Genomic DNA, 19,613 nt, shown 5'->3' on the forward strand with positions numbered 1-19,613 from the left:
GTGAAAGGGTGGCTGCCAGGGGCTGGAAGGTGGATGTTTCTTTGGTGAATCCCCAAAGAATATGTAAGCTTTCCTTCTTGGACTTACTACATTCCCTAAAGAAAATTCTTCCAGTCTCTTGCCTTGACAATATATCCCTGATTACCAACATCCCATGGGCTGGCAGAGAAGACTGGAATTCTTGACATTCCACGTGAAAAAATTTCACTTTCTAACCCTGATCTCAATAAAGTGCCCAGCTGCCGCCTGCCTTTTACTGTTTTGTGGCATTCTTAGTCCTGGTACCCTTGTTTTACCCTCTGCAGAAAATACGTCTTTAGACTTTAGCCACATAAGAGAGGCACTGTAGCCCAGCTACATGGTGCGGAGGATGGGATCTTGGAAATAAACTGCTTCTTAAATAGATTTTAAAATCAGTTCTCCGGTTTTTAACCCCATTTTAACTCCCACGTCCAGAGGTACCTAGCATTTCCAATTCTGAGTGGTGTGAGATCCTGGTATGTATATCAGAGGTTTATCAGTGTCTCCACTGCCAACTTATAACTGAGCTCTCTCAGGTCGGCTAAGTCAGCTAGTGCTCATGCATCTGTTTTCCACCGCCCAAATTTCATAATGTATCTCCTTTACCATTTCCTTTGACTTTGTGAGTTTATTTAAAGCATCTTTATTTTTCTGTTAGAGGGGCTTTGGGGAAGACTTGAGCTATCAGCATGTGCTTAATCTGTCACATCTAACTAGAAGCCCTTTTTACTTTTTTTCTTTTTGCTATATTTCAATAATGAATCAAAATTCACAAAGCAAGAAATTAAATTTAGTCTGTAGCTGTCCCTTTCCAAACCTAGATTCCTATAAGCCAGAGAAAAGTGAAAATTTTAAATCAACTGGTTATTTCATCTAAATAAACCAATAAACTCACATGACAAATATTTTACCATGATTTAAAATGGACAGATGTTTTGCATAATTTAGAATGTGACTAAATTCTCTGCTAAATTCCAATGCACCCAATCAAAATATTTTTCTTTTATGGATATGATTGAATCAAATGAATTTCTTCAGCCTATAATAAAAATTCTTTATCTTCTGTGGAATATAAATTGTATTTGCCACTATCATTAACTTGCTGACACATTTCAAACTATCTGGGCCACCTAAACTCTAAGTTTTTAATAGGTCGTTTATAGTTAGACACATTATATTCTTGATAATCAAACACTTTTTAAATCAGATGCCTAAAAGAAGGCCTGGGTAATCCACATGCTATTTTAATTTTGAATACAAAATTTCTTTCAACGTGCTAACTGATAATATAAAATATTTATCAGAGTTTTAAACAATCTTAAAAAAAACAGTATAAAGAATTAAATATGATGCAGTTATTTTGTGTTTTTTCTATGGCAGTCAAGAAATGATCACTGAGAAAGTAAAAAGTTGTCACAGTTTAAATAATGTATTTGATGGTATTAAATAATTAGCTCTTATCATAAACCTACTTTATTCTTAATAATTAAAATTCACTCTGCATCAAGCTGCTATAGCCGCACAACTTCACCGAAAAATAAATTCCTCAAGTTTTGCTATGAGGGATGCTGCCGACCTGAAGTCTTTATTTTGAGAATAGGGAGAAAAAATAGGTAATTTTCCAGTTCATAAATGTCTCATCAATACTTAGAATTGCTTTCCAACCTATAGCAAGAGCATTGCTCTCAGAGTCCTGGGGACGGAGGCTTTTCATTTGGCTTTCATTTCCTTATCCCTTTAATAAATGGAAACATTCCTGATAAGCGCCATTTCAGCAGGGCTCACCTCAGGCAAATGGGCTCCAGCTATAAATAGTAAAATCTGCCATCTGCTCTTCTATTCTTGTGCTGAATGCAGTGCTGGCACTGTGTTCACACTTCACCGGTGCCAGGCCTGATGCTGTATAGCCAGCAGCCACAGAAAATAATAGTGCAAGACAGAGATAATGAGGTGAAGACCAGAAACGGCACTACTATAATTAACTGCTGTTTTGATATTCACCACAATAAAGCACACACAATGGTGTGGAGAGAGCCTAAAGCCACACTTTGCCTTCGCCTTATAAATGGGTTTGAAATCAAACTGTTGCTGAAGACCAGTGATTTTACATCATTGAAGATTAATTAAAATGTAAAGAACCAAAGCAAAGTTAGCAATATATGTTTGTCGTGTTAGCAAGAGGCTCCAGTTGTACCGTGTACTTTTTATTCTAATGATATTTAATGAGGCATTTCTTTCTATAATCGTGGGTATTTTCCTATTCTGTTTTAAGAGATAAGCTCTTTAATGATGAAAGATTTTGCCGCACCTGACCCTTATTCTCTCAGTTCTGAAACCCCGTGCAAATTTTCATTCCATCCACAGTTCTCATTATTTCTCTTGGGATAGTTTGAATCCTCAGCTACTGTTAAGACACAGATCTTTTCTCAGTGTTTCACCATTACATACATCCGACCTGTTTTAAGTAGAAAGTGACTGTCAAGGGAGTCATTCGCACTTTGTACTCAAAGAGGAATGTGTACAGGACAACTGCCATATTGTATATCCCTGTATTAGTAACACTGTTACTCCTGTATCGTAGTTACTGAAGCCATTAGCTTATTTATAGAACCAAAAGCCAACTCCAGGAGGCACCATTTCCTCCTGGACTAAGTGCCATTTATACAGAACACAACATGAATGGTTCCTAGGGTTGTGCAACAGGGCGGTATTAAGTGTATATTTAATGCTTAAGATGAGATGGCAGCAGAGTAGACAGACGATAGAACGTGGTGGCTCTCGACCCTGGGCACATAGCAGAAACACCTGGAGAGCTGGTGAAACATACCCTTGCCTGGGCCTCGTCCCAGACCAATTCAATCAGAAACTCAGGTGATAGGCTCTTGGTATTGTTTCTTGTTTTGGATTTATTTTTGGTATGTTTTATTTGTTTGTTTTTAACTTCCCCAAGTGGTTTTAACATACAACCAAGGTTGAAAACCCCTGGCCTAGTAATATTAATAACTGACCCAAAGTCTTTCAAGACAGAAACAAATGATTTAACCCTCTGACACCCTAAAAATTTTACCTCAATTTTTTCCCTAGCTTTCACATTTTAAAAAATCAGTAATATTCTTAATTGGTTAATGCTAACAAACATCAAATATAAAACACTATGTCAATGCAAAATAACATCTAAAACAATGTCACTTTTGTAAAGGGATAAAACAGACGATTGGGGAATTACAATGTAGCAAAGTTAAGACTATGAAATATTCTTTGGTGGTGGAACACTTTGCTCCACGAAAAAAATTAATCTACTGAGTGACGTACCATCTGGAAGTCTAAACACATAGCAATTATAATGGCTTACCTAATTTTTTGCTTCCTGACAAGGAGAGGGGAAGGTTAGCAGGTACAGCTCTGGCTGACTGCTGTCAGGCACTTCTGCAGTGTCTCTTTCTCTGAATACAGACCCACCTTGCCTTCCTAGAAGCTATGTCATTTGTTCGCTCTAGATCTTGATGTTTTACTGCCTGTGTGGTCACTTGCGAGGAGGGAATTTCTGGCTCTCTTAGAAATAAAGATGGAGGATATTATAAGGCTTTTTAAGGACACAAAAATATTGCAAAAAAAGAGGTCAGTATTTCTTTCAAATTACTTTTCATGGGTCCTATTTAACCACGCCCTGCTTCTGCACTTCCCCCTAGAAAACAGATTTGAAATGAAATAAATATTTCCCATGTTTGACTTAGTGATATAATAGAGCCAAAGTATTCTATGTTGAAGTTAGATTGCATCCCCATAGTACTGCACTGATGGCAATAATGTTATACTTTGGTGAAACATTATTCATGTCAGTATCCAAAACTCCCCCATGAGTAAGATTGCAGGGATCCTCCAATTGGTTTCTTTTTGGGAAGAATTCACTAGCTCCACATTTCAAAGGAATTGTGAGCTAAAACTTGAATACAGTCCTAAATTTATTAATATGAATTCTATAGTATCCATCATTCAAAAAAAAAAAAAACTGTTCAAATCCCTGGGTTCAAAACTCAGCTTTGCCACTCACTAGGGCTAGCTACATAACCTTTTCAAGCTTCAGTTTCCTCATCCATGAGGGTATTCACAGTACCTAATTCATAAAGTTGTTCTGAGGATTAAATAAGGCACATAGCACTCACCACAGTGCTTGGCACACAGTGCACACTCAGTAAATGTCATGCAGCACAATCATCTCTTATGATTTAATCAACCTGAGCTGGTCTAAATTTTGCCTTTACATTAAGCTGAGAACCACTGTTCTTAGGATGTTCTTCATGTCAACATGGAAAGTTTTCATCTTCGAGCTTCAGTCTTGGTCTCTTGACTTTCATATTTGCCTACATTGTTAATAAGAGCTCAATTTCTTTTTTGCATTTGAATATTGGCAAGTGATCTTCCAAGAACCATTATTCCTGTTTTAATTAACAAAGATTTAGCAGATGCCTAAGAAATCTCCTGAACGGATCTATAACAATAATATAAATCATGTCCAGAGTTATGCATTTAACACCATTGTAAGTAATAAGACTACCTCAACTTACAGTAAACGTCACCTGAGTATGTCAGTCAACATGCATTAAACACTCACTATGCACAGAGCACATCAATACAACAGATCTAGTCATGGTGAGTTACTAGAGTTAAAAAATATTATTGTTCTTAAGGAATTCGCAATTCAACGAAAAATAAGTAAGCAGGGTGGCAACATTAACAAAAAAAGAGAAGGTAACCAACAGCAGCTGTGTTTATTAAAGACCGTAGGTAGAAAACTGGCCATTTGCAAATGAAACAAATCAACCTTCCAACTACAGTGTAACACTCAGGAGCTCTCAGAACTAACAGAGGTATGACCTCCAACTACAGACAAGCAGAAAAAAGGACTCTCCTGCCAAGTGGGAGCAAGCTTTATGGGACCGTTTTCTGCTGAATCAGTCACTCACTCACTCACACTCTCTCACACACACACACACACACACACTTTTTAAAGCTAGAATAACTCAAGTACCTTCTAACTGATTTCAAGATTCTGTCTAATCTTATTAAAGGAGTGGATAGTTTTACTTTGCAAAGGTATTAGATATTTCAGATGAATTTCACTTGGCCTTAGTATTTGTCCATTCCTCTAGATTATCTGTAATTATGGGACTTACTGCATAGGATTATTGTGAGATATAAATGAAACAATCCTTGTTGAGTTTAGCACAACATTCAGTGTCTAGCAAGTGCTCATTACTGACTACTGATTCTTTTTCTCATTGTTATTTGGTAAATAACGTGTAATAGTGCTAGCAGTTTTTATGGAATGACTTGTCATGGCCCTACTGGTCCATAAAATACCTTTGTGCACGTCATAAAAAGCATCCCTCCCCACTGGCCTGCCAGGTGGTATAACCCCAAGCCAAGCTGCACATATGGGCACATGTGGGGGAACTGTACAAAACTGCCTCCTCCCCAGGCTCCCTTCTGCTGGGTATCAGCCCTGAACAGAGTACCTGCAGGTGGATAGGCAGAAACACTACCTGAACAAAATGTGTAGGAGAGGCCGACATGAGGGAAGAAACATTAGAAAAGAGGAATATTAGGAAATAAATCAAAGAAGTTTATTCAAAGGGATGGCATGTGTGACCGTTAAAGAATAATGTATTTCATAAGCAATATTACTTAATTAGAATAGAGATGAACTCGGACACAACAGGAAAAGAAGAAAGGCATCTGGATGGGGAAGAGAGGGTCCACAGTAAAAGCCTGAAGGAACATGGTATACCTAGAACCATACAGATGTAGGTATAATGAGAAATTCAGATGCTATGGATAGAGTATGAACTGCCATGGAGAGGGAAACCAGATCCAGCTCCTATAAGTTGTAAGTCTTCATACAATTAGTCCTTTCCATTATACTACAAAATGTAATATATACTGGTGGGCTGATACTCAGGAACGAAGTATCTGTAAACTCATTCACTGGCACTACATCAGCTAATTTCCACAATGAGAACCTCAGAACCTTTGAAGGCAGATTTGCAGAGGCTCTCCAGCAAACTCACACACTGCACCTAGATACCCTGGATTGGTTAGTTTTGTGAGTGTCTCTAACAACTCTACTTGGTCAAATTTGCCAAGGATCACTAGTTTTCCCTCATTTCCTTCCTCTTTGTTACCTGTATTTATCATCTTAAGCACATTCTGGCCAAATGCTTATCATTATTCATGACTACTCTCCTCTTTCCCAGACCATTCTGATGGTACCTGTCATCGGGTTCTTGGGAACAATGAGTTAACTCTCTCATATCCTTCAAGTTGTCACTGATTGTTCCTTTAACAATCTGACTTTCTTTCTCAACCTCTCCAGTGTAAATGATTTCCTGTGCCACCCCCACTCCTCAATTCTCTCATCCTCCACTCCTTAATTTCTCCTTGCCGATCACAGACTACAGTTCCATCAACTTCTCATATTCAAGGCCCAGCCATATACTTCTGCCAATCTATTCCCACCCTCATAATCCTCCCCCTTCCTTCAAAAGTGACCTTAATAGCCACACTGACCACTAGCACTTCCTGAACTTCGGTGACCTTCATTTCCACCCATTCTAATCATCTACCATTACTTTCATCCTAATAACTAGGACCTGCTTCATATCTCAGACTCTGAGCTCTATAACCTTCAACTCTCCTTCCTCTATCTGGATAGATTCCTCACTCTACTAAACAGCCACCTAATCTCCCATTAATTCATCAAAACTCTTCCGGTTTTACTTGCCTCCTACCCAGCTCCACCTGCAACCATTTCTGATACATCATCAATAGCACCTTCTGTTCCTTTTCCTCTTGAAATTCTGAGAAGCAAAACTTACTAACTTCCAACCTTGGATATTTTCTGGTCTATTTTCTTTATTGTCAGTGCCTTTACTCCCATTTCCAAGATGCTAAGCACCGCTAACGAAGTCACCAAATCACACTTCTTGGGGCTAAAACAAGGGCACATCTAACCTCAGTAAGGTTTTTATTATGGCTGGGCAATCCATGCTGTCTTTTCTTGTGTCCACATTTCCCGTAATGGTCACTTAAAATCTTTTCTACTCTCTTCAACTCCAAACTCCACCAGACCTACTCTGGGTTTAAGCAGATGATCTCACCTCTACTAAAAATCTGAAATTCTCTCTACTTCCTTCTTGATACCTCACTATTTGTTCTATTTACTGGATATTGAGAAATCGTTCCTCCTGCTTTTCAGTGTAAACCCTGGACATGTGATTCTTTCCTCAACCCTTTCCACCCTCTCTTATATCCTTTATGAGAACAACCTCTTACACTCTTCATTCCTTACGTAGAGTCTTCCGCAGTCAAGCAAACAAATAACCTCCCTTAACCTTAAGAGCCCCTCTCAAGATACCATCTTCCCACCCTTCTCTTTTATGGTTTAAACCACGACTGACTGGGCTTCCACAGTGAGAGAAAGGCAACTAGGGAGCATGTGCCATAATCTGCTTGGATGTGGAAAAGGAAAAAAAAAAAAAACTTTTCACATTTATTTTAATTTAATCTATTTTATTTATACTTATGTACAGTTTACAACATGAGTGCAAAAGCATATGTGTGTAACTCATAAATATATAAATACATGAGTACAGTAGAATATGTAGTTAACTTCTAAATAAATGTACAAAGATTAAAATTGTGTGCTCAAATATATTTTACTGACAGGGTACGCATTCAAAAAAGCTTGGAGAACAGCCAGCGGCAGCTCAGAGCTGGAAGGGAATATCTGAGGCCTCTCTTGTCACCCAGTCCAGGATTTAATGCCTCCAATTTCTGTCTGGGCATGGGTTTAAGAACAGAGGCAGAAAATGCTGCTGAATTTAAACGTTCCTTTACAAAGGGGAAGAAGAAAGGACAACAGGCTGGAAAAAAAAAATCCCACTGGTGTGAATAACTGAAAAGCGGGCATAGCAATCAGAGCTTCCCAGCACGAGAGCACAAGCAGAGCACCGCAGGCAGACACGAACACACATGCTAATTAGATGGGGGGCGAAGAGGGCAACCGGCAAAGAGCATCAAAACTTAATCCGGGGCCTTGGGACCCTCTCAGAGTTCCTCAAGGTCAAAACTATTTTCCTGCTAATACCAAGATGTGTTTACCTTTTTCACTCTTCCTCTCTTGAGCGTACAGAATTTTTCGGTCACATTACATGTGATAATGAACAAAGTGAATGCAAGAAATGCTTTAGATTCTGTTTTACATTAAGCCAGATATTAGAGATTTTCAAAGACGTAACACACCATCACACTTCTAAGTTATTTTTATGTTGGAAAAGTTATTTTTCATTAAAAAAAATGCTGTGGTAACATATAGTGAGCTTATTGATGTTATTTTAAACAAAGAAACATTCAAAATGTCTCAGTCCTTCATTTCTAACATGGTAAACATGAATAGATAAAACCCACGAAAATAAAAACATTTTGTGGTCCTCAATAACATTTAAGAGTGTAAAGCGTTTTAGTCCTGAGACGAAATGTCAAGAACCACTGCCACAGACACATTAATGAGATTCCCAGGGCCTGGGCTGCAGATGTGGATACAATCAAAAGTATGCCATAAAAAAAAATTGTGATTAAAAAAGAATGAGGTTTTAAAAAAAAGAAGAATGGGTGCCTTGTAAAAAAGAAAAGAAAAAAGGGAAGGGAAAGGAAGGGTAGGAAAAGAAAACTCACCATCTTGCTCAAAAAACCAAGGTTACCTAACATTACAAAAACTACAAACAAACAAACAAACAAACAAAAAAACAGGAAAAGTAAAATTCTCTGAGGAAAAAAAAAACTCCACTGAACCTTTGAAGCTGTTAGGACTGTAGGTTCTGCCTTCATTTTCTTATATAGAGATTTTGGCCACTTATGAGTCTATTTAACAAACAAACAGAGTGTAATGTTTAAACAAGTGGGTGTCATTATATTACATGATAAAAATCAGTAATCACTAAAATCAGTAATTAATGAGGGTAATTAACTCATGGCAAACTCCCTTCATCTACCTCATGGGCTTTAACATCTACACAGCTCTCTCAAGATCAAGCTCCTGAAGGAGTGGACTGTGGTTGCTGCTGCACCTCCTTCCCATTTTTGCTCCCTTACAGTCTGGCTTCTACCCCAGCCTAAAACCCTTAGCTTTGAAAGGTGGCAAATGAACTCCACCAACAAAAAAGATAACCTCCTCCCCATTTTTCGGCTTAAAATGAAGCGCAAGCTTAATTATTTAAAAATCAAACAGCACAAAACAGCCCATGATTCCTCTTTTCGCATGATTCCTCTTCCCAGAAGCAACTTTTTTCCTCCTAGTAATAACTAGCGCTGTACCTAAATACCCATAAGCTTATGTAGCTGTCTCCTGATTCATTCATTTTAGATTTCAGGTTCCTACTCTGATAGCTGAACCTTCATTTTTAAATGGATGTCAGCATTCATTGTTAACACTGTTAGTTCTCAAGATTCTCTCTTCCTTTGACTTTCATCACACTATGTATCATCCCAAAATATACCATTAACTCATAGAAACGTGTACAATCCACTTTGTTTAGTTTCATAATTTTTCATGTGAAGAGTGCTTAAAATATAGTCTCTTTAATACACATCTAAGTTATTTGCACTAGACACTCATTGTAAATAATTTTATATGAATAAAATTAGCATTAGATAATTTCAGTACACCATGAGGAGAAATTCCATACTAAAATAGACAAGCTATAAATAAACTGAAAATTTTAAATAATTTTTACATCAGTCAAAACTTGATGCCAGTAATACACCTTAGCCTACACCATATGATTTCCTAGAACAGTGGCAACTCACAACAGTTACTAGGCTCCAAGTTTATTTCTTAGTCAACAAATAATTCACTAAATGTCAGGCATTATAGTTCCAACTAGGTAAAAGAAAATAATACTTAAAAATATACTGAAAATAATTATTGAGGGATAGTGTCGAATCACTGCTTTCAAAGTATGTAATGGGTGCTAATAACTATCTAGGTCTCACGTGGAAGATTAAAATTGAAATAAAAGCGTAGTTTGGTTATAATAGTAACAAGTGTCATGAAGCCTTCCTTTAATGAATTTACACGACCCTCCAGCATGATGTGCTGTGACAGAACGCATTCTCAGGGAGAACTGTGACTATCACAGAGACTTGAGTCCACTATGTTAACGTCACTACAGATGAAGAACAGGATCTAGAAAACCAGCACTACACACAACTCTGTATGTAAAACATAACTGCCCTGAACAACAGTTTATACATGTGCATGTTTAAATATTCACTCTTCCCAGCAGAACAAGCTAGCCTAAAGCAGTGTCTTCAGCCATCTAGGCTCCAGAAAAGGATACATTTATCACCACGGTCCCAGAAGTCCCTCCAGTTCACCAGGTGAGCCATATAGTTCCAGATACTAAAGTTCCAATTTACTGGGCTACTTTATTCTTGGCCTGCCACCCCCACGTAAATTTAGAGAGGCTTAGAGAATGACTGAAGGCTTACAGTATGGTCATTAGGCCTTGAAACGTGATGTTTTAAACAAGCAAGATGGTAAGTTTCAGTTGTCCCCTGTACATCCAAGAAGCAAATGTGATAAAGCATAACATGTAAATTCCAGCCCAGTCTTGAGCACAGACTTCTACAGCTCTGTTCTGTATCATCCCTAATAGAGTAAAAGGGGCTAAAATACCTACTACCACACGTTTCAGAAGTTATGTGAAGTATTAGAAAATTAACAACAAGAACAAGTTTGCCAAAAGCCAGTAACTAGAATAGAAGTGAAAGTGGTCATACCATCCTTACCACTGTCTCTAAGAGTAAGGCCAGCTCTTGGCTATTACCATGAACAGAATACTGGGCCAGAAATGTTGTGTTCCAGGTGGTTAAGCCTTATCTTCTCATGAGCACACTTGTGCTATGAATAAATACATGGAGAAATTCTTTGTTCTTACCAATTAAAATTAAGGTCAGTTTACTGTTCATTAAAAAAATCATCTAAAATACTTCACAACATGATTAGTGATATAAAGAAGCCACATGCTACTGAGAAGTCCAATAGGAGAAAAGTTGACCAGGGGACTGGATCTGGATGGAGAGTCAGAAAACATAATCAAATGGAAGAAGCACGCTTAGTGTAACTAAAATTACTCCAGTAACCATGAAAAAAAACAAAGCCTGACATTTTAATTTCTCTTAGGTGGAAATGATGGCTTAATTTATTTTAGTTTCAGTGCTCTAAATCTGTGCTTTTAAGAGCAGGCTTACTTTAATCGTAAACAGTTAGGATTACATGTGAGCTTCCTAGATTCTAACTGAAGAAAACTGCCTATTTATCAGAACCCTCCTTTACTGAAAACATACATCCCTGCCTAGGTGTTTTGTTAGTAATGAAATGGATCTCATTCTCCTTCACTTGTAGCCTTCTATACATTATAAATACATTCATTCCTTGACTTTATACTTAAAATCTATGCTGTACTTTTTTTCACATTCTTCCCTATAACCAAAGCCATGTGGCTGCCTTTTAGTGACATCCTAAGCATTTATTCAAACAAGAAATACTATAACAGGTTAGGAATATGGAGTCCCCATCTCATGCCTACTAGTTAAAACTTCAGAGATCTAACATAACATTCTCATCAAGATTCTACTCTTCCATCTTACCTAAAGTCTTGGTCATTTAATACGAAAGAAAATATGTGGCTACTGACACATGGGAATATTTTTATTGTGGTTTGACAACCAATTTAGTGCATCTTGAAAAAGCAACCAATTAATGTGCTGAATTAGTATCTTATCAGAATAGTCTGTTTAGCTATAGTAAACTCTATAATTAATACATGGCTTAAATTTCTTTGTCTACCTGTAACCAAAACATGGCATGTAGAGTCATGGAGAAGCCCCGCATTCATTTAATGAGCAGTCCCATAGAAATGTGGATGTTTCCTCGTTCAACACCTATTCGGGTTGTGGGATGCCTGACCTCATAGATGAATTTCTGTTTGTTGATCCTTTGGCAAAGGTGAGAGGAGCCACAAGGAGCCCTCAGGTGTAATTTTTAAACAGTGTCTGCCCAACTTTTCCATGCTGTTTTGATGAAGAATTATTTAATTAGAAGAAACAGAGTCCACTTAATTTAGCACAGGCAAAGGGAACTTACTGAGAGGATACAGGACTTTTACTCAGAACCTTCGTAAATTCAGAAAAAAAAATAGCTGAATCCCACAAAAGGTAGCTTCTAATTTCTCCTTCATTCATTTACCTATCTATTCATTTAACCAATATTTATTGAGTATCTACTATGTGCCAAGCATTGTCTTAGGATCTGAGGATAGAATTGTGAACAAAACAGATGAAAAGAAAATCAATGCACTTAAGAAGCTTACATATTAGTATAGAAGGAGAAATGGATGAAAAAGAAGGTAAAACATTTGAGGGGGAAAAATTCATTGCATTTGATGAATGTACGGCACATGTGTAAAAGGTGGTTGAAAAGCTAGATTGAGACAGGTCTTGCAAATGAGGTTGAAAATTATTGTCTTAGGTCACTTAAGATGCAGTAGAAACCTGGTGGAAGCATTTAAACAGGGTAATGGCATCATCAGACCAGAACTTAAGGAAGACTAGAGCTATGAACAGGGATGTAATGGACTAGGGTGTAGGGAGGGGGGCAGAATGTGGAGACAAAGAGCAACGATCGCTACCTTCCAGGTAAGATGATGGGTTGGCTTACTACCCATTTGCAGTAAGTATAGAATGGAGGAGGTAAATTTGATGGTGGCTGTTACATAAGTAGAATGGATATGTAATACTTTAAAAATTGTCAAACACGACTGACCGTGCCATGAACTGAAATAGTCAAGACTGTGTAGCAGAGGCTGGACAGTTAGAGAGAACAGAGAATGACTCTTGGCTTTGAAGACACCTGGTTTGAGGTATCACTACACTTCAAGTAGAGATATTCAGGCAATGCAGTTTTTGGAGGACAGGACACTTAAAGACCAGAAATATATGTTTGGGAATCACTGAATAGAGAGTAAAGGTAAAAATACAAAAGGACTTCTACGGGATGGATTAGATGGGGGGAAGAGGACTAAAGACAGCTCAATGAAAGATGACTTTATTTAAGGTTTGAGAAAAAGGGATAATAAATGCTGTCAGACAGTTAAGAACATAAAAACCCCCAGCAATCTCAACTTAGATTACCGTAGTGCATTTTTGTACATTACCTGAAGAAAAGGGACGAAGAAGGAGGAAGTAGAGGGTTAGGGGATTATATTTATAAATATACACAAGGTTGAAACATGATAAAAGAGAGGCAAGATTAATGTCTTTAATTTATATAAGCTGTTACATTACTAGGCCACATGCATTTCCCTTCTTCAGCAGGGATATAGAACAGGGTATTACAATTTATCTTACTCAATAGTACCCACTGGGCTCGTTTTGATTACATTGAGATTTCTAGGCTAGGGTTCACCATTTTGAATGTCAGGCATTAAACCTAAAATAAAAAAGGGTATCTGAGCAAAAGGTTCTCATCATTATTCTTCAAGCCTTAATTACCTTTCTCCAACACTATCTGAGACTAGCTATTTTTACTCAGAGATCTTCTAGCCAAAGATGCTCTAATTACCTTGCCCTGAATAGACTCTGCTCATCCCTATTTATATAGTGCTTTGAACATTTAAAATTTGCCAGTAGTTTTTAAAAGACGGTATAATACTATGTCACTCCAATTTAATTAAACACAAATGTCCTTTTTTCATTCCTAACAAAATGAACACAACTAAACAGGGCTTGCATGTTATATAAAAGTAATAAAACAGACATTGTATATCAGAGTCACAGTTCTTTACAGTAATGTGTGTTTAATATCATTATTTCCAGGATGAGAAGAAAATAAGTCTTCCAATAAAAATATATGCCATTTGTTCAGAAAGGGCAATTATTTCCATGAGATATCCTCAGACAAGATGCGTCTCACAGATGCATTACTATGAATAACTTTTCTGAGGAATGATGCTGTAACAATTTCTCTAGCACTCCCAGGAGAAACCATCTCCCTCTAATAGAGAGCTAGGTAGAATACACGATTGCAAACAACATGCCAATTCATCATATGTCATCAGATCTTAACCACTTTTTCTCTGGCTATGGCACCATTTAGCTAAAAAGCAATCAGGACTCTTCCAAAGAGAACATTGCAGAAATGATGAAAAACTATATTAAGAAGTAAGAAAATAAGCTTGAGATTCAGTATCAAAGTAGACTGCACAATTGTATTGGTTCAGAGGAAAAGCAAAGGACTGTGAAACCAAAGTGCGTAAAAGATTTACTAAGCACATTTCAAGGTACATTGAAAATCCGGTAGAAAACAACTTTAAAAAAAAAAAAAGTTCTCTGACAGGGTGGTAGAATTTAGGGGAAAAATAGCAGATAGGGACCTTGGGCCTTGTTTCACAGCAACATGCTGCTGGAGGTGGGTGAGGAAGAGATGGGCTCCTCCTGAAAACGGCAAAGTCTTTACTGTCACCAACACAAATACAAGTATGAAATCATGAAAAAGAAATGCTTTTGTTTATCCAAGATGTCATAATACTTACACAATTTTTAATGTACTTACAGATCTTTTTAAACTTTTGAAATGCAGCTACGACATGTTAGGTAGTGAAAATCCATTCATGATAAAGCATGCTTTTATTGATATGACTGTGTTGTAGAGGATACAAGGACTGAATCAAGTGTGGTTTTTGCCTTTAAAAAAACTTCTAACTAGGTGAGTAATGGCTTTATTTGGCAAATATGAAATATAGTATGTTAAAGATACTTAGCAGTTGAATCAAAATTCAGAGACATTTTGCTATCTATCATTAAGCTCTAGGGTTTACTGACCCCAGGGGTACTCATCTGACCCACTCAACCAATTCACTAAGGATTATCAAGGCCACTGTAACTCTTATATATTTTCCCCCCTTTATGTTTTATATTGTTGTTGTTATTTTTACTATTACCGCCTTACCCCAAGGATGTGCCATGAGAGTTAAACAGTTTTGTTTTGGTTTTTTGGTTTTCTTTTCTTTTTCTCTTTCTTTCTTCCTTCCTTCTTTCTTTCTTTTCTTTTCTTCTTTCCTTCACTTCTTTCTTTCTCTCTCTTTCTCTTTCTCTCCATCCCTCCCTCTCTCCCTTCCTTTCCTTCTTTCTTTTTGGCTTTTTGATTGCAGCTAGAGTAAACAGAAGCTGCTGTATGGAAGTTTTTAAATTACCAATAACATTAAAGTAAGAGATGGAGGTCATCTATGAGTAAGAGATGGAGGTTATCTGTGAGTATCAAATACCTATTATAACTGTCCCCTAAAAACAGATAATAAAAATTGGTAGAATAGGGTGTTAGAAGGTATTCATACTTTTTTATGTCTATATATTTCCTATGGTATTTCTGTTGCCTTTTGTTTAAATCTGTGCTGAATTCTATGAATCTTCAGTGATACAATGGAAGCATCAGTATAACATGGCAACACTGTATCAATCATAATTCTGATCATTATTTTTTTAACTTTTTATTAAAGCAATAAATGTACATGGTTTTAAAATAGAACTACTAAGCTTAAGTGAAAAGCTGCAGTATTGTGTCCCATCCCTCTCCACTTCTGATTCTTATTCTCCTGAGGAAATCATTTTCAATTCTTTAGCTTTTTCTTCCAGTATTTACACACATATTTCTAAATAACATGCATATCCTTCAACAAGCCCCACTAAATATTACAGGTATTGGCAGGGCATGCAATATATACATGCCACTGAGGTGGACCAGTGGCCTGGCCAGTTCTTGGGGAGCCTTTCCTTTTGGAATGGTCAGTTTCCACAGAGAGGAATCTTTCAATTTCTTGACTATGTAAGTCTAGTTGCTAATATTCTGCCTGGTGTTCTAGGTGCTTATACTAATTGCATGAACTTTTTTGTATACCTGTTGCTTATAAAAGTTCACTGTCTCAGAAAATGTATTTTTATATACATTTCAATAATTATGAAAGGCAGCAAGTTGGGATGCACATGTTTATTAATATAATTTTCTATTTATTATTTTCAGTTTCTGCACATGAAATACATCTTTATTTCAACTAATAGTTTTCAAGGAATCAGTAGTAAACTAGCAGAACTTTAGATACAGAAAAACTACGAGTATCTTCTAGACCAGCTCCATCATTGTTCAAAATTAAAAGTTAAAGAAAAATTCATAGATATTCTTAGAATTCCAAATGGTATTTTCTCTCAAAAAGAGGGCATATATAGTATAATAAATATTTTCTAAATGGATATATTCTTCCCTACTGAAAACCTTTTCGGAAGAGAGAGCAACCAAGTGTTCTAGAAACACGTACAAAAAGAAACTTATGCAATTTGATGACGAGACCAAGTAGTTTATAAAATACAGAATCTCAAAGGACATGGAAGCTTTTGTGTCTTCCCAAGCTTTGGTCCCTGCTCTAGACTTTGACTCAGAAAACATTAAGAAACCTAAGAGAACACTTACAACAGGCAATGCTTGTTCTTCAGTTTAGATCACCTAAGGCTGCTCTTCTAAGAAACCAGACCACGTCTTCCACTCAGTTAATGAGCTTACAGGAAAAAAAAAATTACAAAAAAGCAACTTGGTATTCAATTTCAGCTGCAGGTAAAAACTGTGGCATCACAATGATTCATCATTCCCATTTAACCGTGAACCAGTATCTATTAAACCTTTTATAGAAGCCCCAAGTCCTGATGAGCACTGAGTTGGTTTTCAGTGGGACTGAGGGCTGTTGTGCCTCTTCTTTCCTTCTCCATCAGGGGCTGAGCTTTGGCAAGAAACAAAACTATGAACAGTGAGATCTACATCAGAGGGCTATGGTGACCATTAAATGACAATGCATGTGACAGTGCATGTAAGCTTCCTGTCCCATAGGCTCTTCATGAACCTTAATCCCTCTCCTCACCTTCTAACAGCACCTCCTACACCCCACTTTTATAATACTTAGCATACTACTGTGATTGTCAGTCAGTTCCTTTCTCTATGAGTGCTTGCATAGTAGGACACTATATTCCTCATCTTTATATCTGGGCATTTAGCATAGTACCTGGTACACAGTGAGGGTGCGGGTGAGTCAACTGTATTAACAGAACCCACTGACACCTGAATTGAATGGTACATAAGCAGCAGCATGCAACAGTAAAATGAACATTGTCCCACTTATCAGGAGACCTGCCACAAGCAATTTACTTTGAGTAAATCACTTAACCTCTCTGGACACCATTTTCTCACTTGCAAAATGAAAGGTTTCAGCTAAAAGATCCCAAAATTCCCCTTTAGCTATAAAATCTTGTAATTATATGACTGTGACTCTAAACAGCCCAGAAGTTATGAGGGTCTAAAATTTATAATATTATAATATATGAACTTAAAGAAGAGTTCTAGGAATGGAGATTAAAAAGATAGTCAAGAAAGTGGTAAGTGATGTATGTTTCAGCTTTGATTTCACTATCTCACACTAAACAAAACTGTCACTGTTGCCACCAGCACTAACAGCAATCACTAACGCGCAACACGTTTCAGGCACTGTGTTAAACTTACACTGTGTTAAAGTCAGACCAACTGTATATATACACTAATTTTAAAACCTTTCAGGATAACAATCATCTTTTTACTGTACTATGTATGACCTTTAAAATTATTAATTCACATAAAAATGGGCCAGTGTTTTAAACCTGAATTTCTAAGTTCTGTACTATTTCATCAAGAATATATGAACTATATTATAATCTAAGCCACTTCCCAGACCATAATGTGTTCTATGTGACAACTGATCTTGCATATTGGAACTCATTTTTAATGTCTTCCCAGTTCTACTGTGTATATTGCATTGTGATGATTTACCCTTTCATAAGATTGAAAGAAAAACAACTTTGGGTGAATAACTATTAATGGATAGAAAGAACTAATTTCTAATATTATCCAAAAGGAATTTAGAATAAAAGAAAATTTTTTGTTGTATTACAATCCATAGCACATCACCAACTAATATTGGCTTAGAAATTGTTCCTCTGGAAAGAGAGACTTCTTGAAGTGATAAAACATATAGAAATCAGTTTAAATTATTCTGTGAAATTTATCTTGTTGTCTGACATTAGATAATAGAGATCAAAGAGTCAATTCTTAGCTTTTCTAAAAAAGTAATGCTAAATTAAAACTCTGTTTCCATTAAAAAATGCTTATTCCTCATATACATAAGATTCAGTACATCTTAGATTGATCTACTGATTAGATACTGGAATCTACACAGTAATAATGGGAAATCATTAAAAGAAAGATTATAAAACATATTTGATTTCAACAAGCTCTTTTTATTGATGAACATACCTAAAATGTGAATATTAAATAATCACATATAAGTAGTATTTATGAAAGCACATGGGTATTTCTATAAATAGGTTTACATGTAGATTCCTACATAACCTCACTCTTCCTTAGCTAAATTATTATACTCTTATCAATTATCATATTTCAATACTAAACAAAAAATTAGTTCTAAAACATTAAAAGGGCTAAATTACGACATCTTTTCTAAACATGATTTAGAACTTTTAAAAACATATAAAGTATATAAAACTGGTTTTCCAAATGTGATGAAAGCAACTAACTTATCCATGAAACTAACAGCATCTTGAAATAAATCAAGCCTGTAAGGTAATGTGTTTTCAGGGATTTTATTTTCCCTTCCAGGAGATAACTGCAGTAGCCACTGTGTAGTTAAGACCTCTGAGATAGAAATCAGTAGTGAATTTAATGCAAAGGCAGTCACTGTCAGAGCTGCTAATACTGTAACACGCAACTCTCTGACATTAAAAGAGATACTCAAACACAGATGAAGTGGCTAATCAGTTTTTTTCAGTTAAGCAAATCAATAGCCAACCTACAGAGGGTTCCTGGAATCTTTTGTTCAAATGACAAGGTTGCTGTTCTTTCTAAGCAGTCTTTGTTGGACTGAGACAGAGAGAAAGAGCAAGGCAATCCGCAAGAAGCTGCCAAAGACAAGAGGGCAAAGAGTGGGAGGGGGGGAGGAGCATAAAGAACAGGCTCAGAGAACTGGAAATGAGTGTAACAGGAAGACCTCAGGTGATCAAAGGAGGGAAACAAAACTCATATGACACAGAGAGACCAGAAAACCAATGGAACAAAGTGGTGGGGGAGAGGAAGTACGTGAAGACGAAGAATTTACACAAAACACAGTGGAGGTATGAGAGAAGGGCTGGAAACAAAAACGCAAGGCAACGGGATGCAACACAGCTTCTGTAGTTCAGAGCACACACTCCAACTGAAGTTCCTTAACTTCCTTGTGCCATTTTCCTCATATAAATGAAGTCATCCTCACAAAACATGACGTATGGGCATAGTGCTGGGACACAAAAACACTTATCAAAGTTCCCTATTATTGTATCTGATAAAAGAAGCTATTATATGTAGATAATTGTTATATGATGAAATATGATGGAAACAGGTTAGTAAAGAC

The 19,613-nt window shown here is 36.8% G+C and overlaps 1 protein-coding gene across 4 annotated transcripts in view; it reads right to left on the bottom strand.

Annotated features, from left to right (window-relative positions):
- The window catches only part of RABGAP1L (RAB GTPase activating protein 1 like), a 569,757-nt gene that overhangs the window by 321,228 nt on the left and 228,916 nt on the right, over positions 1-19,613 (bottom strand). The gene's annotated exons all lie outside the window — the stretch shown is intronic.

This window comes from Vicugna pacos, chromosome 21, assembly GCF_048564905.1.
Source record: "Vicugna pacos chromosome 21, VicPac4, whole genome shotgun sequence".
NCBI classification, from domain to species: domain Eukaryota; kingdom Metazoa; phylum Chordata; class Mammalia; order Artiodactyla; family Camelidae; genus Vicugna; species Vicugna pacos.